The sequence below is a fragment of the Neopsephotus bourkii genome, unplaced genomic scaffold, assembly GCF_033783945.1.
Source record: "Neopsephotus bourkii isolate Nb327-2 ecotype Australia unplaced genomic scaffold, CSIRO-AGI_Nbou_v1 NB_1287, whole genome shotgun sequence".
In the NCBI taxonomy this organism is placed as follows: Eukaryota; Metazoa; Chordata; class Aves; order Psittaciformes; family Psittacidae; genus Neopsephotus; species Neopsephotus bourkii.
The window spans coordinates 5310494-5336341 of NW_026901771.1; the positions used below are offsets into that span (position 1 = coordinate 5310494).

At 45.3% G+C, this 25848-nt stretch overlaps 1 long non-coding RNA gene across 2 annotated transcripts; it reads left to right on the forward strand.

Annotated features, from left to right (window-relative positions):
* Window positions 1–15034: 15034 nt before the first annotated feature.
* LOC133218830 (uncharacterized) lies at window positions 15035–23376 on the forward strand. Of its 2 annotated transcripts, none has more exons than XR_009727275.1 (2): window positions 15035–15080; window positions 22731–23376. It is a non-coding gene; the product is annotated as an uncharacterized LOC133218830 (long non-coding RNA). The 2 variants fall into 2 exon arrangements; XR_009727276.1 differs by lacking the exon at window positions 22731–23376 and adding an exon at window positions 15277–15563.
* The last annotated feature ends 2472 nt before the right edge of the window (window positions 23377–25848 follow it).

The following is a 25848-nucleotide window of genomic DNA, read 5'->3' on the forward strand; positions in this document are numbered from 1 at the left end:
AGCTCAATTACTACAGTTTACTTACCAAGGCTCTGTTAAATGCTTTCAAGCACAAGTCCCTTCTGTACCATTAAAGAAGCTTTCCATTTCTGTGATACTGTGTTAAGCTTCTCACTTCCACTCCCTAGTGGACTTTGGCTTATAACTGGATCTTAATACATCCTATTACACAAACCAAAGCGATTGTGGAAGGCTGTGCTACAGAAGGACTTCTAGGTTACTCTGTTCTGAATTTCTTGAAGGAGACAATTATGTGCCACTCTTCATGTCCTAAATTTTCCAAAGGCAGCAGTAAGCCTGGTTATTTTACGTGACACTGCTTTCATTTGTTCAGTGCACCTCAGTTAACATGGTGGCTGGGATGTGGAGAACCACAGTACAGTCTCCTCCAAAGAGAACCTGACCCAGTTACTGTGCAAGACTTTGTTCCTGCAGTCTCAAGCAATACCACTGGCACAGTTGTAGTTGTGAGGGAATATTGTTATTGTCAGTAGGAGGAAAGGGGGACTCTTAATTCTTCTGCTGAGTCTGTGACAGAGAGCCCTCCCATAACACCCATGGCTAGTTCTCCCCGTGTGAAGTGAAGAAGAGCAAAGAGATATCCCCCACTGCCCTAGAAATCTCTGTTGTATTTTCCCTAGTGCCTCAGGACCTGCTGGTGTCTCAGAGCGTTAGCTGTTTGCAATCATGATGCTGCCCACATGTTTACTCACAATTGTCCCAAAGGAATATCAGCATATCCCACAGGCACTGCATTTTTTAGGTTAAGATAAATTACATGGAAATTTATGCAGGTAAAGACACTAGTCACTGTGCTGTTGACAAGAACTGGGCTGCAGTGTCACTAATGACTAACCACAATGGAGGGAAGCCAGTAGACACAGTGCAGGTGAATTGCTTAGTCTGCGCTTCCTAAAATATAGTTTTCCTGTGTGGGAGCCCTCAACGTTTTCTAAAGCGTGGGATCCTTCCTGTTTGAGAAGCAGCCTTAGAGAGATGCCTCCACTTCCATTCAGAACCAGGGTAGATGTGTTTCTTCTCCTTGGCAATTTAATAATACCCCTGTGACAGCGCCAGCGATCAGTTGCACCAGGAAGTCATATGCTGGGGGTATTTTGTGTATTGTTCACATATTTAAATGTGATTCAGCAGCTGGAAACAAGGAGAAGCTGGAACCTTAAGACCCTCAGATCTGCATCGCCTTGTGTTTAACATCTGTGAGCTCAGAAATGGAGGGAAGAAAGAGATTATCAGAGATTCTCACTGCTAAAAGCCTGCTACAAGACAAATGAGGGGCTGTGGCAGGAGTGCTTGGATAAAGTTGTCCTTTTCTGCATGCAACTAAATCCTACCTACCTATGCACAGGTATCCCCCTGGCACCGAATAAATAAAAAAGCAAGATAACTTCTACTTGGAAAGAGAAATATGTTCTGTTCATAATGCAGACTTGATGCATTTGCCATGTAAGTCCCTCTGAAGCATTCCCTGAGGCAAAGAGGCTCTAAATGAACAATAAGCTCTGGACTACATCGCAGACAATGTAAGGCAGACCGTGCCCTTTTCAGGGAGGTTCAGTGTGCAAAGTAGAAATCTTCCTTGGAAAGTCCAGGCAAAAAGTCCAGTTTTACCAGAAAATAATCCAAGCTAGGAGGAAACAAGCAGAAAAGGTGAACCTCTTAATATGGGACTTCGGCCACCTTAATAATTTCTTCTGTTGAGTTTGTCCTCCTGTAATACTGGGATAATCAGGTAAGTGGAGAATATTTCAAGGGATCCTTCACTTTGGCTGGTAGCAGCCCCCTGACCTCTAAGATATTCTTACTTGAACTACATGTGCCCCCATCACAGTGTTATCTGGATGCCTTCAGGAGGGAGGCACAACTGACCCCTGCTTTGATGCAGCAAGTGAGGTGTGAACATCACAAAGAAGTACCACTATGGAAACTGCAGCCCTCAGCTGCAGTCTGACACGCAGCATACTTGTACAGCAGGGCTGGGAAGCCTGCAGCATGGTTCAATAGTAGGCTGAACCAGCATCTGGGATCTTTGTACCTGAATGGCAAATATGCCAGTTACACAGTGGCAAGCTGCTGATACAGTGCAAACTCACACCATTAATCAGAGCATGGTGATGGGAGAAATGTTTCTGCAAGCTTCACGCTGGCACTGGGTTTGCCTATCCACATTATTTTAATGTTAAACCAGATCACTTGGTGTCCTGTTTTCTCATAACTGGCATAAGGCAGGCATGCACTCCTTATTGCATGCACAGGAGATGTGGCATGTGTCAGTGCCTGGTTCAGATCACATTTACACGACTGCATTCACTGGTACTGTATGGGTATGATACTGAAAGGCTTGCAGGTGCACAACTTGACACACTGCAATTTTCCCCCTGCTCTTTACAAACACAGCATTCTCGATATCCTAAATCTGAGAGACAGGGAGACAGCTTTTATTTTTACTGATATAGCAACATTTGTGATAGTGGGAAATCTCTGCCTTAGGTATGCTGGGGCTTTATGTCATTGCATTGGTAGAATAAACCTACACTAGTTATACTGGTCTAAATTATCCAGGCAGAGGCAAAATGTCCTTGCTCATGCTTCCTTCAAATTACACCCCACACCTCAGTTCCAACCCTGGTCTTCCTGTTGGCTGTTGGATGTGCATGAAGTACTTGCCTTTTGCCACCCGTTGTTGGGTATGGACAATCACAGGAAGGCACAAGTTCAACTCCAACATGAAGATTTCCTCCACACAGTGGAAGGCAGGTGGCAGTGAGGATGAGCTGGATTCCCAGGTAAGTGATGAGCAGGGCAGGGAGGCAGCAGGTCCACACGAGGTCCAGTGCACAAGCCGTCTCCTCCCAGCCAAGGGACTATTGGTAAGGTGCTGTTTAGCCAATACATATTTTCCTCATTAGTACATAATGGCAACCTGAATAAAAGGTTTAAATTACAAAGCAGGCTCACCCAGCACATTCTCTGTGCAATGACTGCCATTTGTGTCAAGAAAAGAAAGAAGGAGAGAGCCAGCTGGCACACGTGGGCAGGAGTGACTGAGAGTAAGTCAGAGTGGCAATCGAGGCAGTCGGCTGGAAGTAAGAGCCTTACCCTGCCGAAATGAAATTAAAGCAAACCACAACGACAGAGGAAATCTGATTTTTTAAAGAAGTAGATTGTTATTATGGGGAAGTCGAGTGCTTTGTTCCAGCCACAAAGCAGTATCCTTGCAAAAGCCTAATGATTGCTTTGCTTCCCCTTTCCTGCAGCTTCTCACCTGCCTTGCCGTTCCCCATAGCCAGCACCAGAGGAGGTGCGGGGGGCTGGCAACAGGCTCTGGGGTGGGTGATCCATGGAGCAGCCGCATCCCACTGTAACTCACCAAGGACCTCATCCTTCCTCTCCTGCCACCTCTCCCTTCAGTCCCTTTGTCTTTCCCTTCTCTCCTTCCCTATCCTTCCCTCTCTCCTCCTGCCTCACCCTGTTTTCTCTGCCCTCTCTACCTCCTCTCCCTTTTCCTCTTCGCTGTCACTCAGCTGTGCCTCTCCTTTCCCCTCTCCCCCCTTCTCTCCCAGGCTGTGCTGTGTTACTAATGTGCAGTAATGGTATGGCTGGAAAGTCATTTGCGCTACCCTTCTCTTTATTTTTTTCCTGCAGTATTATTAAAACTGCTCCATCACTGGCTGTAATGGGAGCGTCTGTATTTTCTCCCTCGCCCGTATCCCTGACATGACATAATGCCTGCCCTCACCAAGACGCTATAACACCAAGGTAATTGAAACATAACTCACCGTAAATTACAGGCCGTTGTTCCAGGCAGGGCCCTGGCCATGCTTCCTGGAGCTCATTCCAACTGGAAGCTAAACATTGCTTTAAAAGGGATGTTTAAGCAAAACAAAGCCATTTAAAGAGCAACACAAACATGGAGAGGGAGGGGAGCACTGAGTTGGTGTCACCTGGAGATGTGGGCTCCTGCCTGCATGGGACTGAGCAGTCAACAGGAGCTTGTTGGTGCTCTCTGCTTACTGAGCTGGGGTGATCAGGGCTGAGCTGTCCTTGCAGAAGTAAGCGTCAGCATCAAATAAGCATCTCTGCTAGAGAGACTAAGGACAGAGCAGGCCATGTAAATGACTTCTTAGGTAAAAAGTGCTTTCGGCAAGTCAGAGGTACAAGGTGTTGAAGGGATGCCTGCAGAATCGGTGTGCCCCAACACTCATCGCAGATGTGGTAACCTGAGGCTGATCCCTGTGGGATCTGAGTTCTTCTTGCTGAAAGTGATGAGCAGCCTCCAAAAGGCTCAAATCAGTGTGCGCTGCAGGGTCCTAAGTGCTGCAAAGGACACCCTTCTTTCCCCATTTATAAAACTAGCAACAGATAACTATATTCAGAGTTGAATATTTGCTGGCCCTGAGACTTGAAAGACCTTGGGCTCTTGAAAGTTCATTGTTTTACTTCAAGGTGTCCCACTTGTCTGCTGAATAACCTCATGTGAGTCACTTCACTTTCCTCTGTGCCTCAGTTTCCCCTTCTGCAACCCAGGGGACAAAACCTATTCATCAAGCAACCTGTGACATGATATATGGCAAAACCTCAGAGAGCTGTGACCCTGTGACTGCTCCGGTTTTCTCTGGAGCCCTTTACAGTCAAAACTATTACAGTCAAAACCATTACAGTCAGCAACCTAGCAACCACTGTGAACCACCCTGGAAGAGCCCATAGACACCATAAAGGGCTGTTTTTCCAGCACCAAGAGAAAGGTCCCCATGGTGTGATGCCATATGGGTCCACCAGGGCTGGATGCTCTGGGTGATGCATTGGCTTGCAGTCAATTACTGCACAGGTGACAGAGGATGTAGCTGCAGAAATGAAGCCTTGGTAGCCTCTGCTTTGATATGCTCTCTACAACTACCTGACGAGAGGTTGTAGTGAGGTGGGGTTGGTTTCTGCTCCCAATTAACAAGGGATGGGACAAGAGGAAACAGCCTCAAGCTGCACCAAGGGAAGTTTAGGTGGAGGTGAGGAACAATTCCTTCCCCAAAGGGTGCCCAGACATTGGAACAGGCTGCCCAGGACAGTGCTGGAGTCACTCCCTGCAAGTGTTCACACACCGTTTAGACAAGGCCCTCAGTGCCAGGGGTTAGTGATGGCCTTGGCAGTGCTGGGGAATGGTTGGACTGGATGGTCTTAGAGGTCCTTTCCAGCCTTGTTGATTCTTTGATTGATTCTATATCTGAAGCAGTTCTGCTAACAGAGGACTACTTGCTCCTAGGGCTACAGGGTTGCTCTATGAGTGCCCCTTGCTCCTGCCCACACCCAGAAGAAGCCAAGCTGCAGTGCAGGGCAATATACTGTGTGGAGGGTCCTGCAAGAGGCCAGGTCCTCTGTTTTCTGGCATGCTGTGGGCCAGCACCTAAAGCAGGTCAATGCAGCATTCTCTGCTGCCCCTGTTTGGGCAGCTGCAGCAGCAACAACAACGTGGAGGTGCCATAGGTGTGTGCTCTCCCACCCTTTGCTTTCCCTGGTGCCTGGTTGGAGTTGATTGCTTTCTGTGAGGCCTGCCACATGCCCCTTGAAAGTGTTTCCATCAACCTTCTTACTGTAGCTAAGGTTTCAGCAATCTCACCCCTCCTCTTCTTGACATTATTGGTTTATCTTTGTCCACTGGCAAAGTTCCCGAGCAATTCAACAATAACAGTTGTTTCGCTGTGGCTGAAAAAGTCATCTCTAGCACTGGCTGTTATTGATCATCTTACAGGAACCGGACATTTTCTTTTCCTTTCCCATTTTTTTAAATACATATTTTGAGTCTGAGTCAATTTTAGTGCTCATGAAAGTGGAAGACTGATGGTGTTGACTAGAGCTAAACTTAGCCCTATATGGCTTCCCCTATGCAGACATCTCTACTAATGTACCGCATTACCAACTTGCAGTAACTTTGGCCCTCACTGCTTTGTGGTCCCTTCACCAGTGTTGCCAATGCCCCCTCCTGCCTTGCAGCCTCCCTGACCTCTTCAAGCCCACAGCTTCCAGCATCATGCCCTCGCTCCTGTCCGGTGCAGGGCTGATCTGCTGGCTCATGATTAGATGAGATATTGGGCTCAAGTAGCTGCTGTGCCCCAGCTGACAGTGGGAGATGCTGTCAGACTTGCCAGAGCAGAGTGAAACAGGGGCATTTCATTGCCTAGAGTGACAGGTCATCAGCCAGTCTATTTCTTAAGCAGTCAGACTTTTCCAGACCCGTATGCCTTCAGCTCCGTGTTCTGTGGGCACACAAAACCAGAGCACACATTCTGGCATCCCGCTCTGTTCTCAGTGTGCTCTGTCCTGAGAAACTTGGCATAGGACTTTAGGACAAGGTAGGACAAATAAGGGGAATATGTTTTTCCCACTGCACTCTTCACATAGCTCCAGGCTTATACAAAACTCAGAATGAGCCCTTATTCATCTCATGATAGTTTCCTCCTCTCTCAGCTTCTGCACTTCTCTTCTACTCTGAGGGTAGTCAGTGTGAGGCAAACTGTGCCTAACATGCCTTCTGTCCTTTTGCCCCATCATGGGGACAAAGGGACATCAAGCTACAAGCTGTGCAAGCAAAAGGACTAGCAGAGGCAGATGACCCATGTCTTGAGAAGCCCTGGTACCTTCAGCATCCCCTCTTTCCATCAACCCTCTAGAAATCAGGTGCTTGCTCCCCCCTAGGAAAGTACTGCACTGTAACTGCCATTGCAAATCACCATTCCTTTATGAAATCCTGAAAGGTCTTAACATGTAATTTCATTTTGAGGGTATCATACCTTTAAAAAAAAATCCAAACATATATTGAAGCCTTTTTGTTGGGGGGACAATAAAAGGCATTTGAAGCTCAAACAAAAATAGAGGGTTTGGTTTTGAAGTATTGATTTAAAACAAAGGAGAGGAATTAATTTTGAATCAGTTCAGAATTTCTGGTGAGAACACGCTATTTTCCCTTGTCTTCTTTCTCCTTTCCTCTCTCCCCCTACTGTAGTCTATGTGGTAAATTAGGTAAGGAAAAATAACATCAAGCAAGGACACACATCAGTGATGCCAGGGTTTTCATTAAAATGCTTTAGGTTTGGGCAATGACTCTATCCATCTTCCACCCTCCATGGGAAAGCACAACACAAATGCCTCTCCTGTAGTAAGCCTGAGAACAAAATGGCTATTGTCTCAGCGAACCAACTGAGATGCTCAGTGCCCTTAGGTAGCTGCGTGGAGGGACAGATGTGTGCGGTACTACTAGTACCACCACGGCCGCTCTGCTGTGCATGGAAGTTTGCCACTTGTATCCCACCCGATGGCTCTGTAAAGACCAAGCTCCCAGCCTTGGCCTCCCCAGGGTCCCTGACCCCACAAGCCCTTGCATTTTATTGTCTTGCCTTCCTGAGCTTGTTTTCAGCCTGGATCCCGTTTGTCCTGGATCCCTGAGGATTGCTGTGGGCTGCTCGGTTAATTCAAATGGCTAAAGCTGTGGAAGGCAGCTATGGAGGTGAGGGGGGATGTTGGGTTCAATTTTTGCTGCTGTTGAGAATCTCTTGCTTAGTTTAATAGTCGTTTGCTATTAGGGTGAGATGCTTGTCTAGGTACCTGTGGAAGATTTCTGAGGTGTCCCAGGGGACTGTGGAAGTGATGGCAATTATCTTAATCTGTTCTGTGGTTTATTATAAATAGTGGTGAGGACTGTGAGAGCTGGGAAAGAGGGGAAGGAGGTAAGGCTGAGTGAGAGGACATGATAACAAGGTGTATGTTGGGAAATGAAGGGGTAAGGAGCATGATTAATGGGAATGCAGGGGGAAGAATAACAAGTGTTCTGGCTTAGTCTGCAACAGAGGGTAACAACCAGGGACAACCAGGAGGCTGAGATTAAAAAGAAAGAGGAGATGGTTTATGGGATGGGATTCAGGTGTCTTGTGTGAGAAAGACAGACAGGAAAAAGGCACAGTGGAAAAGCATGTCTGTGTGTGTGACACAAAGGAAGAGGAGAGACTGGGTTGTATGTAATGATGATTTGGTCTGCCAGGAGGAAGGAAGAGGCAAGAGCCCACAGAAGGCAAGTGTGCGGGTGAGGCAATTCTCAATTCTGGAGTCCAGGAAGGCTTCAGCATTTAGGTTTAAACTGATGACACATCTTTCCACTTGGGCAAATGGACGGATTCCCTCTCTAAATCACTCCAGTGTGATTTTAATAGCAGGCAGAGGTGGCTTTTGGATAATAAATGGGTACTAAACCCTAAAGAGACACAGGCTGTGTCATAGAGAACAGATGGTAAATTAAAAAGAATAGAAGCCCGTAACTTTGCTTAGCTCTGCTCCAAGCTGGGGAGCTCTCACTCTTGTTATGCTGAGTATTTAGTATTTACACTGCAAGGTTCCTGCCTCACCTACCCTGACTTGGAAGATCACAATTATGTATAATAGCAGCGAGATCACACTGATTAGAGAGGTGGCAGGAAAGGCAAGGCTGGATGATGCTGATGATAATCATCATTCTTCTTAGCGATCATCAATAATTAATAATTGCATTGTTTATTCTTCATCAGTGGTGCTAAAGACGCCCAGACATGCCAAAAGGTTTAAAAATCAGCTTGCTTGGTTTTGTTTACTGACAGAGAAAGTCTTCTTTTGCATTTGCTTCTCACTTGGCTTTTCCAGGGTCCTGGGTCCTTGCTTACTTTCCAGAAGGTATTTAAGCCAGTGCTTGGTACCTTTTGACTTCTCTAAGATGAAAGCATGTGTTAAGAGCTAAGCACATACATAAACACAATGCAGAGCAGTGACTGAAGCAAGCTTGCCTTTGGGGCAAGGCAAAGCCTTAGGAGCACTGGAACCAGAAAATATATTAATAAGCAATGACAGACCAGAAGTGAAGCAGCAGTAGAAACCCTCACTATGAATGCCATGGGGTTTGATGTGGTCCTGTGAGGATGCTTGGGTGGTTCAGATCCAGCTGTTACTGCCTGCTTTCTCCTGCTTCTCCCTGCTCACAGTGTGGGGCTGACCCCTCAGGTATCCCAGGATGAGGTGCTGCAGGAAGAAGAGACCCTTCCAAGCCAGGATGTGCATCCTGGTGGCAGTCAGTCCCTCTGGAGGGGGGCAGTGAACAAGCTATTGGACTAGCTCTGGCTTTGACAGCAGTACTGCAGAGACTGTAATGCGATTGTCACAGTGTCAGCGTGAATGAGTGCATATTCATAAGCGAAATGTGTGTCATGGTACTTCTTGGGCTATTTCACGGCCCTGTGAACTGGGATAACTGGGACTGTGTGATAAAATCTAGCAAGGCATCTCAGTAAGAAAGCATGGAAATGCATGAGCTCAAGAAATCATTGCTTTAAACACAAAAGCAGCCAGTTAAGGCAACACTGTGATTGCTTCTCTGTCTGATATACATGAGAGGGAGCAAATCCTAAATGCAGCTGAAGCCATAAAGGCAAACACTTACCAAGGCCATAAAATATTGATCTTCCCCTATCTGAGTCCTGTCAGGCTTGCATACTGGAAGATGTTTGTACCTTTTAAACAGGTATATGATGAAGAAAGAGTGAAGACAGCACTATTAAGTGATGTTGCTTGGAAGATCTAAGCGAAAAATCCTTCATCTTCAGGGACCTTAGTTCTGTTACAGCTTTGCTGGAAAGGAGCTTTAAAGCCAAGTACTGCTGAGCATTTTGAGGGGGAGGGAAAGGAGGAAGATGAGTGTTTTTATGCTTTGATTGCAGTTCCACGTATAAAGCATTTTAGGCCCTAACTTCCCTATTGTGCAGACTCTTGATCCCCACTAATTTAGGGCAATATTCCTGAATTTGCCCAGTTAATAGGTACATAACCTCACATGCTGAAGTTTGGGTTTATTTCTCATCACCCTCAATTTATGCACTTCTTTTAAACATTTGTGATTGTATAATATGTATATGTATTTAAAATAAAATTATCTTCATAATTTAATAATTTGTGGAGAAAAAACAACCTAAACAATAGGTGAAGGAATCCCTGGTGCTTAAGCCAAATTATTCTTCTCTATTATTAACAATGAAGATTATAGCCATTGGTAGTGACCCACTAAGAAGAGATCTTCAGTATATTCAGCTCCATATAAACGTGAAGAGCAGATGTTCCCTTCCCCTATAAGCTTATCATCCAAACAGAGAAGAACTTCCGAGTGTGAAATGGGTCAGTCATACACACTATACTGAAGTGGGAGATCCAGGCACACTTGCAGGAAGCTGAGCATCCAACTACCCTGCTAATGGAATAGTACAGTCTTATAGGATGATTGATGAAATCAGAATATAAATACATGATTGTTTATTATGTCACCACAACCACCACTATAAAAAGTCCAGGCTTTTAAAGAGAAAAAAGAAACTAGGAATAGTCCAGTGAGTGGAAAAGGAAGTATGGAAAAAACAACCAACGAACAAAAAACAGCCTTGAAAGTAAGAACATTTGTGGGGGTTTATATTTTGGGGAAGTTGACAGCAACTCAGCAATGCAAAATCAGTCTGATTTTCTGGTGCTTACATTCATAATTTTCCACACTTTAGGTTTACTAGTTTTTGTGAAAACAATTACAGCAAATCCGTATTTTCTCACTAACAATTTCAGTAGGTTTTCTGCAAATGATATGTTTGACAGTGAAAACCAATTCAATGAATAGATGAGAGGGCTCCAAAGAAGAAAGAGGACAAAAATATAAAAATGAAATGGAATAAAGACTAAAACTGGAAAGCAAACAGACCAAAAAAATATACTCTTCAACCTTAAATTTTCCACAACTCCTGGTTGTGGAGGGACTAATTCTAATTTAGACTAATTTGGTAAGCTCCTACAAGCTCTTACTATTAGGCCTTTAGGTAAGTACCCTTTTATACTGAAGTAGCCAGCAGCAAGCATTTGGCATCTCAGAAGGGCAGACTGATACAGGGGCTTTAATGCAGACTGAAGCATCTCACTATGGTTTTCAGTCCTATTTGTGGACCTCTAAAAATTGCCCGGTAGTGTAGAGATCCCTTTATCACCAATGTCGTTTTGGAGATGTTAGAGTGATTTTTCATTACCTTTTGTGTTTCCCTTTGACACAACCCATAAGCCATTAGCAGGGCTGAATAAGTTGAAAACCACTGCATTAGATATCTGTGCTTGAATAGAGCCTTTCCAGGCCAGTTCTGCACAGGAGCAACAACTCCCAGCTTTAGCAGTGCAGGAGTTGCCCATGAGCTGACATCCCAGGGTCTGTTTGTAGAAGCAGACTGCCGTGTTGGTGGAGTAAGATGTTAGTCAAAGCCAGGGGAAGTGTTAGAGTCAGCTGAGAAGGTTAAAAAGGCAATGCCTTTAATGATTAGAAGTATTTTTGGGTGGTAACAGCACTCAGGCTTTCCTGAACTTTCTTAACATGTTTTTTCCCCTGAGGCTGTTAAAAATACATCTCTCCTTTTAAGATGATGACAGAGGTGTGCAGATAGCTCTGGGGAGAATTTTCTTTTTTTTCCCAAATTTCAACTTTCAGTGTCATTTCAAATTTCAGAAAATAAGTGTGGAAAACAGCCTGATGACAGCTTTATGACATCCACCCCTCTACCTCCATGTGCCTTGTATTCAATGGGAAAACAAAACACTGCATGAAGGAAGACTGAACAAATTAAAATGTGTTATCACCCTTTTCCCTCCATCCGTTTCTCAACCACCCACGTTTATGATGTTCGTACTGACTGGAATTTTGTCACCTTTTTATCAGTCTTAATTCCAGACTGTTTTCTCTGTGGCCCTGTAAGCTGGGATACGAGATGGAGGGGATGGGAGCGCTGGTGGTGTGGGACAGAAGGAGAAAAAAGCCATTGCATTAAGCTGCAGGAGGACATGGTTGGGGGGAAGTTCAGGTTAGATGTAAGGCAGAAGTTCTTTACTGTGAGGGTGGTGAGGCACTGGCACAGGGTGCCCAGAGAAGTGATAAATGCTCCATCCCTGGCAGTCTTCAAGGCCAGGTTGGACAGAGCCTTGGGCTTCATGGTCTTTCGCATGGCTTCCCTGCCCATAGGAGAGGTTTGGAACTGGATGATCTTAAAGTCCTTTCCAAACTAAACTATTCAACGTTTCTATGAGTGCTCAGCACGGCACTCATTCACCTGCACCACAAACCCACCCACTCCTTACGAGGGCCTGTTGCTTCATGATGGGGAAGGGGTCATGCTTTTGTATTGCAAAGAAATCTTTTGACATTGCTTTGGTAAAAACATGAGGCAGAAAGTTGAATGAAGCCTGGATGTTATGGGTGAAACTTTATCTCATCAACTCCATCTCATCTCCTACCTGTTACCTGCAGAGCACTGAAACTCACACACCAATCCCATTAAAATAAGGATGAGTGCCTGTTACATTACAAACAGCCTTGATTAGTGACAATGGTATTTTCGCATCAACAACAGCAAGTTCAAGGCAACTGCTGTTCACGTTCAAGTGAACACAGCTTTGCAGCGGTGTTCACGAGCATAGAAAGCATGCTGCCATCTGTGCTTAATTACATTTGTATGGGGTCTGGCTTTTCAAGTCATTTTGGAGAGTCCGGTACTATTGATTTTGTAAAAGTTACATAAATCTGACTGCCATTGCTGTTATTACATTTCACCAGCCGCTTTACTGTGGGACCTTGAGATCTCTCTCCTGTTACTGCTGCTGGTACTGGATTATACAGGGACATTTCTGTGATTTTATTTGAGGGACAACATTTTTAGGCTCGAGTTAGAGTGACTGCAAGGCAATTATGAAAAACAAACAGCTGCTCTCAGCACGTGTGGAAAAGAACTGATCTCAGTCAAAATAAAGGGGAATTTTGCCATCTGTGAGACAGAAGAGGTGCCCTGGCTTTGCTCAATTGCATCAGAAGTCCCAGCTCTATTGATCTGGATAGACGGCTGCCCTGTTCTTTGAGCAGTAATCTACTGGATTTCTATACAAATGGCTGCTGTGGCTGTAATTGCAGATCAGTGCACAGGGGAACCAGTGTGCAATGGATGAGACCTACTGCTTTTGCACCTACCAGTGTTTTAGCTACCAGCATGCCTGGTCGTTGGCTAGGCTGATTGATTAACAATGCAGTCTGCAAAGGATGTGGGAACATAAGAGCGTGTACTGGTATTTTGCTTCTCTTTTGGCTGGTTCATGAGGACTGGAAACCAACCTGTCTTAAGATACTCTCCTTTGGTCACACCAGATCCATTCAGCAGCCATGACTTAGATGTAGTGTCTCGGTCTCCACTGTCATCTGCTGATGTTTGTTCCTGCACATTCAGTGGCCGTGTGCAGGTTTATAACAAGAGAAATACTGGGGGCTTTTTGCACTCTACTTCTGGTTTGAGGGCTTTGTCGATGATCTCAAATTGCTTTCTGAAGCTTTTCCTTACAGCCTTGTCAGCTAAAAGCCTCCCGTTTTTCCACTGGCATTTTTCATTTTTTCATTGCAGGCAAAGCAGTCTCAGTTCAGGGAATTTCACTGAATTTGATTTATTTACAATTAACATAAGCTTTTATTTACTGATTTGGTTGTTGGAAAACAAAGAAAACAGAGATAATTAAACACCAAGGGAAGCCCCTGTTCCCCAGGTTCAGTCCAACCAGCCCCGCTTCCTCCATTTTCACTGCATTTTACACTGAGTCCCTGCCAGTCTCTCAGGTACGAAGATGGGCAGTGAAGGCAGTCTCTTTCTTGCTGTCACTCCTGTTTTCTCACTCTTCCACTGCTCTTCCCTTCTCTATGCCCTGCTCCAGCATGGGTCCCCACAGGCACAGACATTATACACATGCTCCCCCAGCATGGAGTCCCTCCCTTCAGGCCCCCTGCCCCAGTGGTGCCATAGTCCCTAAGTACTGCTGGAGGAGGAGATCTGGGGACCCTCTGGCTGGGGCCACAACGCTGGGGTGCAGTGGGTTGGTGCCATCCATTACGGAGGCAGAGAGGACAGACTGGGACCAGCATGGAGTAGCTCCTCACCCCTCCTATGTCAGGTAGCCCGTGTCCCCTCCACTGCTAGCAAACCCCTGGCAGTGGTACCCAGGGTGTTAGAGAAGAGCTTCCTGTGCTGAGGCAATCCCTATAGGCAGGGCTTTTGGGGGAGAAGAAATCTCACATTACACAATGCAAAGCTTTGTGTTACACTCCCAAGAGCAACCGTGGGCTGGAGCAAGGAGTCCCATGCCTTGGACCTTACAGGGGTCACCACTGGTTTCTACACAGGGATGCCAGTGAAAGGGCAGACTAATGATGGATGTACTTTTCCCCCCTCCCTGAGGCACTTTTTTTTTCCTCTATGTGCATCCTGGCCTTCCAGCACATGGGGGTATTCAGAGAGAGAGAGATTAGGGGGAATTTCCACCTTGTAAAATGTCTCATCCATTTTCTTCCCAAAAAGAAATCAAAGTTGCCAAGCTTTTGGTACTGGTGAATTCTAGTGGGAAGAGTGTTGGATATGAAGCCACCACAAGCCCATGTCTGCTCCCAGCTCTGCTGTTGGCTTGCTGGATCCAGCACTTCAGCTTCCAAATGCTTTTGTTTTCCCCTAGACTCCCCACACTGTGCCTGTTACGGTGTGTTTAGTCTGGAAGCCGTGCAGAACAGGGTCTGCGTCTCACCATGTGTGTGTACCAGGCACAAAGGGGACCTGACTCCTGCTGAAGCCTTGAGGCACAACAATAATGCAAATAATAAATGATAATAATAGTGTTAGCAAGAGAACATACATATTGATATGAAAATGTACTGATGCAAAGTGCCATTGATTGACAGCAGTGCTCAGCACACACGCAGTGATGGGATTACATTAGAACTGTGGCCATTATGCACAAAGCCCAGCCCCTAAATTAAACCTGAGCTTCTCTCTCAGGTGTCTTCATTCATTGCTCTCACAGGGTGTCACACCAATAGCATCTCACCAACACATGGCCCTGGAACCACCTGGCCTGGGTGAGGGACAGGTATAAGAAGAGTCAGGAGAGGGGCTGTTCTATCTTATGCATCCAACTTCACCATACAACAACTGGGGCTGCTTCCATGATGTGTTGCTGAGGTATGTATGACAGGTCAGTGAGGAATAATCTTCTCCCTTCCTTTCTTCTTCACTCTTTGTCTCCTGTCCTCAGTCTGTGAGGACATGAACATGCTGTGCTCCAGACTCAGGGGTAATGCACCACCGTGTGTTTTCCCATGGGAACTAGCATTGTGTACAGACCCATTCCCTGCCCTTTTATACCCTCTTTCTCTAGCAGGGTACCCTGTGGCTGAGGGCCAGGGAGCCGGGCACCAATGCAGAGGAAGCTCTGTAGAGCACACACCAGCACCAATCCATGCTGAGATCATCCACGTCAGTGATAGCGTTTCCCTGCGTCATAACCATGGAGTGTGCTTCAAGCGGCTCTGCATAAACACTGCCTTCAGATGGAGAAGGGAAATATTTTAACTCACCCACATCCCATAGATGCGATTACAGATCTCTTGATGGCAGCAACAGAGCTGTCATCACCCTCAATAAATAGACAGGGTGTTGCTTGTTTTTCCCTTACTTCTTTCCCATAGCCATCTTCCGCTTAGTATGGGGGTATGTCAGGTAAACCGGTGCCTTTTCCCCCTCTCTGGGAAGTGTGTGTACACGGTGGGGGAGGCAGTCTGCCTGTGTACAGACAGCTCCATGGCTCCTGTTGGCTTCCAAGGGGGAATCACATAGGCAGGGGAGCGATCGGGTCCCAGATGCTTCAGAGAAAACGGCATAGTAATTCTCCACTGCTGCTCCCCTGTGCTTCAAAAAAGACATTAGAAAAGAGAGAAATGCATAACTGAAAGGTGCTGAATAATTTGGGGAAATGGGGTCACACCCACCCACCCATTTGTAGAGCTTAGAGATCTGTATAAAGATGCAAATGAATACATCTGTTGTGTCATTAAACGCAACTGCAGCAACCTAGATGAAAGGGAAAGGGAGAGAGGGAGAAGTGCTGACTGGTATAGCAAGTTGACAACCACCAAGTTGATGAGGAGCTGCCAAGTGCAAAGCCCTAGGCTAGTACTGCAGGTCCCAGGTCAGCACTCGTTTATTCTCTCTCTCCTCCCCTGCTGTTTCTCATAGTCTCATGGCCTAGCATTAACCAGAGTCCCTTGTGTGCCTCCTATGCAGGCTGTGGGAGGTGATGGACATGAATCTAGTCATTTAATCCCGTCTTTCACCTCCCTGTGGAGCCTGGCTACCTTGGCTTGTGTTTTTCAGGCAGGAAAGAGGACAGGACAGAGGCACCGGTGCCTCTGATGGACAGCAGCTCTCTGCTGCTGGAAGCACCTCTGCCTCTAGGAAGGGACTGGGGAGGCAAGGTTGAGTGACAATGTGTGTGCACAGGCTGCTGTGAGTAATTGAATGTGGGAGTGATCCTGACAGCATCCCTGGCCCTGCTTGCTGCCTGGGTACAAGTCAGCTGTGATGCCGGGGTCTGAAAAGGCACTGTCATGAAATGTCGCATCCAGAAGCAGCTGTTAGTGTGACATCCAGAATCACACTGACACCCAGCACACTGCTTCAGCAATGGAAGGGGGCAGAAATTTCCACCACTCCCTCAGCAAAACAGAGAGGACCCCCCTGAGGATCCCCTTCCCCTCCCCACCATCCTCACATCACATCCCTCCGGACTCCCTCTGTCCCGCTAACATTCCCTGTCTGAGGACACATCATGGAGACAGGTTATACTAGAGCCCCACTCCTTCTCCTGCAGCTTCCTGTGTTCTTTTGTGGCAAGACTTTGTGTAGCCGTGGCATTATAATCCCTCTGCTCCTCCTGAGGGGCTTCCACAAGATTGCTGCAGTGGACACAGGTTCTGAACACTTGGTTTGCTGGGGTTGGAGCTTTTGTCACTAAGTTCAGATCTGGTGTCTGAGTAGAATAATAGAATGGCTAGGGTTGGAAAGAACCTTCCTCCTGATTTCCCCAATACCAATGGCTGCCAGTGGGAAGCTGGCTGGGCAGTTGCGTATGCCCTCAAATTCCCTCATTGTGGACTTGCTTGCTTGCTTGCTTACTTTCTTTTCCATTTTAGGGCTAACAACATAAATGAAGGAAGCCCCAGCTCCAACAAAGTCAGTTTTATGTACACGTGTTTTCTTCTGGGACAAATTCAGATGCAGCATTCACTCCTGCACTGCTCCAGAAAGCCCTCTGCATTTGGTCAGGTTCCTTGCAGGTCCTTCCTGCAAGGGGCATCCCAAGTGTAATATGGGATGACTTCACTTCTTCTACTTACTGTCTATAAAAAGGCAAGGAAATAAAATATCTTTAGGTTCCTATATAACTACTTTTAACTTCAATCTTCTGGTTAATACTGGTTGTTTCCATTTCCCCTATTTTTCTCATAATATGGTACGTAAGCATTCTGAATTTTACACTCTCTCTCTTACTGCTCATTGCTACTGAGCTTTCCTTCCTTGTCATCATTCTATGTGATTGTGCCACACTGGCTTCTGAGACCTCTGAAAAACTTCCGTGAAGGAGATCCCAATTCTCATTGATACATAAATTAGTATTTATACAAATATATACATATATGTAATAAATCTTACTTTTTACATTTGGGGAGTTAGCCTTTTCAGAGGGACAAGTATGTGTGTGTGTATATATATTTATATATACATTATCACTTGGCATCATACTGCATTCACTCATATTCAGTGTAATCAAATCATGATCACTGGTGCCTGTAGCTGCTTCCAGGGACTGGCAGCTCCTGCTGCAACAGGTTTGAATGAGCATCCAGAGAGTATAACCTTTTATTAACTGTCAGCCGGGTGATCAGTTGGACAGGCAAGTGTGAGCCCTTTAGTGCAGGTGCAGGGACACTTGCAAGTGCAAAAGCAATCTTTCTATCCTTTTTGTACCTGTTTGTTCTGTTAATATTGTCCAAAAGCTTATGCAGGTGCACATGTCTGCTATTCCCAGTGACATTTCTCCACACTGTTATTAACCAGTCATACACTAATCATGCTGTTAAGCATGGATCACTGAATAGTTTCTCATGCCAATTTGCAATCCAGGAGCTTATCATTCTTCTAAGTTATTTATAATCATCCTCACTGTTTCTCTCTCTTTATTTATCGCTCCCAGACTGCTTCCATTAAGCCTGCACATATCAGTGCAATGTGTTCTTGAATACATTCAGTGAGTCTGACTTCTTACTTCGTACTCATTTCCACATCTGTTTCAGCTTGCACCCCCTTTTGACTTGAGACCTACCCTCCAGAGGCAACCAACAAGCTTCCTGGCCAGAATTTCATTCTTCTTTGTCCTTCCTAATGAGAGCAGTAGTAGACTTTTACTTCAACCTGAATGTAATGTTTTCACAGTAGGAAATAATCATCTCTAAACTTCATAAGCATCGGTGATGCTTCCTGTTGACTGCATAAAACCTGTAGCACCTTTTCAAATCAAAATCCTTCCATAATAACTGTAGTTTGCATTTCCATATGCCACAGTGATGAGCAGAATCATTATTAAATTGTTAATTTTGTTGTGTCTGAAAGGCCCCAGTAGCCTGAAAGGTTTTATTAGGAAATATAAGGCTCAGTCTCTGCTCTGAAGAATTAAGTAACTGGAAAACACAGTGGCAGCTTTCATGCAGAGCATCACCCCTATACATTTACCCACTGTTTTCCCTTAAATGTTTGTAACTACACTGTTTAAAAATTCCAAGTAATGTGACTAATCCCTGCAGGTTTCTGCAATGACAATAATATCAAATTCTCATCAATGGGAATTTCCATTTCCAGCTTGCTTGCTCCCCTGATGCCTAGGCTGCTGTATAAGTAATAGGAAAATCTCTTTTCTTCACAACTTCAGTGCAACAGCTCAATTTGTTTGCAGCATGCTGAGCTTGAGTTCAGATTGCATTCACCTTCTTAGCACCTTCCCTTTGTGTCGTTAGTCAAGCGACTGCCTGGCTGCTCCAGCCTGTTTCTGACAGAACGTAGTAGCTTTGAGGTGGAGGCCATTCTGCTCATGTGTGGTTGCATATATCTGTGAAAGACCGAAGGCAGTGTTATGAAACCTCCAGCCACTCGACTGCACACTGCAGCCACTTATTTTCCACTGACACCAGAACACTCTTTTATTTCCTACTTGCCAGCTGGTGAGAAGTGTCAAGAGACAATGCCAGTGGATTGCAGGAGGAATCATTGCCTTCAAACGTCAGACTTCATTAGCATGGGAACAACTGCATCAACCCTGCTGCTACTGGTTCTTGAAGGCTCTTGCACCCAGAGTACCCCTGTTACTCCGTTCATCCCTCAGTAGCCAGCAGGAGGTGAAAGAAAGAGCTCACATAAACCTCAGTGTAATCAAATCAGATCTCACCTGGGAATTTCTTCCTCAGCAGTAACACCTTGTGTGCCAGGGAATTGTACAGACTAACTAGCACTCCTCCTTCTCTGTTGTGCTGATCTGGCTGTCATCTGTCATGCTGACACAGTGCTAGGACAAACCAGCATGGTCTGGTCAGTCAAAACTTCTGTTGCTTGTTCTGGTCAGCCAAGAGAGTTCATATCCTCCTTACAGGAGACTGGCATAAACTGAAATTTGATGGCCACAGAGGAGAAACAACCCAAAATGTTTCTGTTGGCAGCCCTGGGCTGGAAGTCAATTATTATCAAATATTATCCAATTAAACAATGAAGACCAATTCAATAAAACCTCAGTTTAAGGGAGTACTTGAACATGTAGTTTCCGCTAATCGTGTCTCTAAGATGTTCCTTGTCTAGCAAAAGATGTAAATACAGGCAGCCTCCAGCAAGTGCTGAGGTACCCTGAGGTAGCAACCTCAACTGTGTAAAAAACTGGTTGCTGTACTATAGAGGAAAATGATGACATAAAGCATTTCTGCAGGCCTGCCTGGCACTAATGACTTTAATACAGCGAGTTGAACAAACTTATGTGTCAGCAGTGACTGTGAAGGAGGACTTTTAACTTGCCTACAATAACTACCTTGCTAGGAGCTGAGTGTTTCAGTCAGTGTGATGAATAGTGAACAGGAACCATAAGAAGTCTGGCATGTGGAGGCAGTGCGCAAAGTGGATCTGGATGGGGCAGGGTGTAGGACACAGCTGTAGGAGAGCATCTCTGGCAGCATTAAAGTGATGTGGTGAAGCATGTGCTTCATTCCTAAAGCTTGCAGTAAAAAGCTTGGCTGCACGAGGAAGGATCTGCCAAATCAAGACTGGCAATGCAGAATAATACAGTTAAAGGTGTGTGCATGAGTGCTTGCTTCCCCCAGGAAATATACATGTGGGTAATGGCTGGGGGGTGCTGGCAAAGGGCCATAGAATCCATAGAATATTCAAGCCTAGGAGTATAAGTATGAACCACTGCGATGATGGTATGGGTGGGTGTCCTAGCACTGCTATAACACAGTCCTTCTGCACTAACAGAAAGTGACATAAGAAGCAACAGTTGCAGGAAGCAGTGCTTATGGAGCTGACGGAGGGCTGAATGCAGAAACCTTCTTGCTTTGTGATTCTGCATCCATCCCAGGCTGATGTTTCAGCAGCTGTAGCTCTCCTCCTGCAATCAGTCTCAGTACTGTTCACCTGACTGAGCCGTACTTCCAATTATATTTATAGGCCTATTAGTAAAACCAGTAATCTATTCATAGACAAGCCATGAACACATGAAGGGAATCAAACGCAGCCAATAAATTGCCTGCAAGAAGTAAACTGTGCCATCAGCAAAATTTTGTATCTCTGTTGTTCTCCTCTTTCTCTTAGATCGTTAATAAACATATTGAACATCCCTGGTCCTGATGCTGATCCCTGGAGCATCTTGCTATTAACCTCCTTTCATGCAGAGAATTGGACACTTATTCCCTTCCTTTGTTTCTTACCTCTTATCTGGGTTTTAATCCATGTCAGGACTTTGCTTCCCACCCTACGGGTAACAAATTTCTTTAATAGCCTCTTGTGAAAGACTTTATCAAAAGGCTTTTGAAAAGTTTAAATAAATTATATTCCCCCCACCCTCCCTTATCCTCAGACCTGTATTTCATTAACTCTTCCCCAGCATCCTAATAGGCTAGAGAAGCACAAGTCACACTTACAGAAGCTGGCAGACAGGTTTATCTCTATCACGTTAGACTCATCTAGAAGCTTTCTAACTCTATCTTTAATGATTTTTTTCAGTGTTTTCTCCTCGTTCTGAGGTAAGGCTCTCCGGTTTATAATTGGATCACCTTTAGCTTCTTTGTAAAACACAGTGACAATAATCACCCCCCTCCCAGCCCCTCAGTCCCACAGGCATTTATACGAAAAGCTATTTGAATAAGCCACTGCCTGCTTTGGCTAAGAGCTTGGCTACTCTGAGCCCTCCTTCCTCAGGTGTTTGAAACCGCTTATCATCTACTTGGAAGTTCACATCTTTATCTGCTGTGCCATCTTCTCATGCTTCTGACCCTTCTCACTCTGGGGAATCCACGAGTTATTCTCTACTGTCACTCTTACCCTCACCTCCGCAGGTGAAAAAGCCCAGAGAAGAGAAATACATTGACCTCTATGTGTTTGGGCCCCCTCTAGCCATGGATGAAGTGGTGAGTTTCCTAAGGCAGCTAATTGTTGGGTTTGGTGAACTGGTGTTGGTTCTTCTACGTTTTCAGCTACCAAAACAGGTTGTGCTGTTGGCACCTCCTCCCTCCTGCTTCAGCCTTCTGGTTAGCTGGGCTATCCTAAAGATAATATTGATGGCCATTACCCACGTGCCTATCTCTGCAAGGCAGCATCTTCCAACCGCTTTCTTTAAAAGAACTGGTAAGCAGAGCTCTGTTAGTGATGGGCACAAAAAGTAACACACACAGAGGGAGAGCTGATTTCAACCCGTTGGAAAGAAGCAGTCAACATCCCCACAGTACGTTTCTGCATAGCAGGGAGTAGTGTTTTGCTTCTCCCTGCACACACAGGCAGCTCTCCTGCTGTAATGAAGTAGTTTCAGTTTCAAAGTGTGATTCACCCAGTCACCAGGCAGAGAAACACGTGGCCAAGCTGTGTCTGTCATAAGAGGGGAAGATCAGGTCTGCAAAATGTCCATTTGGTGTTACAAACACAAAGGTCTCTCTGCTGACCCTCACAGCTGCTGCACATGTGCCCAGCAGCAGCTTAGCATAATGCTTTGTAGTGTTAGGCTCAGAGGTTGTCTTGTGGAGTGGATGACATGTATAGCTCTCCACTATGTGCAGGGACTAAATTAAAGCCAGGACAAGTTACACAACAAGTTACAGCAGTCCCTGGATCAGACACATGGAAGAAGAAGACTTGAAAGAGAAGCTGAGCATCTTGAGTGCCTGCATCTCACCAAACCAGGACCCCTTCATCCTTATTCTTCCTGGAATCTCCCAGGTGCTGTGTGTTCTATCCCAGGAGGCTACCCTCCTTCATGGCTCTTATGCCTAAGATGCTTTGGATTGTGAGTTGCATGTTGCCCTGGTGCAGATGGATAAACTGCTGCGCATCAGCTGGTGCAAGGCAATGTGCTCCTGGTTCTTATCCTTCCCATTTTGTTTCTATGAAAGTTATCTCCAACAAGCTTCTTTCACAACACTAAGATGTCATGAAGTCTAAAAAATAAGTCAATACTACTGGAAAGTAGGCAACATTTAGCCTCTGATCACAATCACCAGCCCTACTGTGTCACTCTCATCTCCTTCATAGGCAGAAACCATCACCCTAAGCAGAAGTCGGAGGCACAGAGGAGACCAGAAAGCTTTGTGAGTTGAATTTCCTCACGTCCCCATCCTCATGGAGCTGCAATGCTGTCAGTCTGAGGAGGCTGTTTTACTGGAATAGCTGAAGAAAATTTAATGTACCCCAAATGCCTCCCTGGGGTGAGCCAGCTGACAGCTCACTATGTTTGCATCCTGCACATTGTTATGAAGGCTGCCTCTGTGGGACGGCTCCTGCACTGTGGGAGGGATGGCTCTCTACCCTGAGATCTCCTTTGTAACCAGCTCTTGTTGTCTTATTCAGCAGAACAGCGGTGTTTTGTTCCCAGGGGGAAGGCAGGTGCCCACAGAGTTTGGGCATGGGTTTGCCACAGTATGATTTGTTCAGCAAAGCTCCTTATACCCTCTTTAATCTCCATTTTATATCTCCCCTGCTGCACTTTGCAATCTCTTATGTTACTATAATTTGGGCTGGATTTCCATATTTTAGAAAATGCCTCACTAAATGTCTATATCTTTCCCTTTATCCATGGTGTTACTCCTCAGCATTACTTCCCACCTGTGGAGAGAATGTATATGCATCATATGGAAGTACCTTATGGCTGTAGTAAATGACCTCATCATCTGGCTGTTCACCACTCTCCTGTGCATGCGTAAATTTGCTTTAGAGACACAACTACAAGAAACTAGTGTTTCTTCATGCAAGCCCTGAGGCTGCTCTCAAACCTGACTAGCCTGTTGTACCTACAGATATCTCTAGCACATCTCATAAGGCCAGAACATGATCTCCAGGCCTTGGGAGTCTAAGCCTATCCATCATCACTCTTCCAGGCTTTCTTGTATGGGCTGTCCCATAGGCTCTGTGTGAAGCAGCCAGGGGGCCTACAAGGATGCTGGAGAGGGACTCTTCATCAGGAACAAGGGGTGATGGGTTCAAACTGAAACAGGGGAAGTTCAGGTTAGATATAAGAAAAAAGTTCTTTACTCTGAGGGTGGTGAGGCACTGGAACAGGCTGCTCAAAGAAGTGGTGAATGCTCCATCACTGGCAGTGTTCAAGGCCAGGTTGGACAGAGTCTTGGGCAACACAGACTAGTGTGAGATGTCCCTACCCATGGCAGGGGGGTTGGAGGTAGTTGATGTTAAGGTCCTTTCCAACCCAAACCATTCTATGATTCTATGCCTCTATGACAGACACTGTGACCAGTGCTTATAAATTCAATGGAGACTGCTATTACATTACAATCACGAATCCCTGAGATCCAGGACTTGGAACCTGTGCTGCTCTTGTGTTTTTTGCTCCTTGAAGTTTCGCATATTCCCTGTTCCACATGAGTCATTAGGAAGAGTTATTGACAAACAGGAGCTGTTCAAAGGAGAGCAACTGATATGATCAAGGGAGTGGAGGAATTGATTCAGAAAAAAAGATTAAAAGGATAAAGTCTGGAGAGATTGGTTAAACAGCAACTACTGTGAGCATGATAACCTACACATACTTAAAAAGTATTTCAGAAACAGGAAAACACTAGTAGCGTGATACATGGGGAGACAAGCAGAAACAGGCAGAAATTGAGAGTAACTTGAATTTTCCCTTCGAGATTAGCTTTCAGACAATAGGAAAGGAAATGTTGACTGTCAGTACCCTAACCTGATGGCAGAATGTAAGAAACAGTTGCTTTCAATTTTATAAACCTTAGGACAAAAAATGATTGTAAATGCAACGTAAGATGAGTGTCCAGGGATGGCACTGAATGGTTCAGCCATCCTGGTGAGAAGGCAGCTTTAGGAGAAACCGTGGGCAAAACATCACTCAACACAATCTGGGGAAAGCCATCTTCAACAGCAGAGCTTGCAACATCACTCCATGGGAGTCTGCTGTCCTCAGTTTACAAGTGGAACAGCTTGTGGATGAGACTGAGGCTTCTCCTGTCAAGACCATACGCATGGGTGAAGTTCCTGCAATCCCCTCTCGCCATCTGGTCCATGAGCTCTGATGTGCTACAGTCATTTGTTAGTTTTAAACTTGACTACGTCGCATGCCAGAGCGTGCAGCTGAGCAAGCCTGACCAGATGCTTATCAAGAGCAAATCAGTGCAAATGTCTATTTATATCGGCTGAAGCTGTGCACCACTCTTTATAATGATCCATGTGTCCATTGTATATTCATGGAAACACAAGAGTTGAAGGCTAAAGGGACTACTAGATCATCCGGTTTGACCTTCTAAGTATCACAGGCTGTTAATTTTAACCCAGTTACCCCTGGACTGAGCCCAAAAATTTGCCTTTGATTAAATCATAATATATGTTTAGCTAACAAGTAACTGTTGAATGAGGTCTGTTGTTGACCTCAAGATGTTCAAACATGGCTAATCCTCTCCTTCAGGTGGGAGTTTCTTGTTGTGGCTAATTACCTTTGTTCTTTCATAAAGAGCTCACAGTTTCCATTTGAACCTGCTTTGAATCCATCAGATGCTGTTATCTTCTATTGAGGTCACAGTTTGCTCATGCTCAAGCCACAGTGTTCAATACTTTGTCACTATTTTTATGTTCAGTCAGAGATTTTCAGGCAAAAATGTTTTGCAGTGTGGGTTGAAAAGAGTTTCTTTTGAGAGTCACACGGAGTATTTTATATTATCCATGAAAATCATTGTATGTTAAAAGTATGTGTATATTCCTTGACTCAGAGGAGAGTAACTAATCAACTAATCAATTAACCTGTTTGTCTCATCAATCATAATATCCCACTTACCTGAATATTTGAACACCTGCCTGTGATATCAGTTGCAACAGCAAAGTCCCTAATGGGTTTCTACTGTGCCATGCTTGCCTTTTAGAAAGTAGTTGCTCCATTCACACATTTCCTTGAATTTCTGCTTGTGGCTGCTGCAGGAGACAGTAAACTCTCCTAGGTGGACCTGTGGTCTGAACCAGCACAGTTACTTTTGCAACCAAAACCATGCTTAAGAAAAGATGTGGAAGGGTTTTGCTTGCTATCGGTGTTCTCCTTAGCTACTAGGGAGGGTTGGGATACAAACACAAGCCTACTTTTAGAGTTCCTTTCTTCTAGTGGAAATGTTTTTTTAATGGAGACAGTGAAGAAACCTGTACT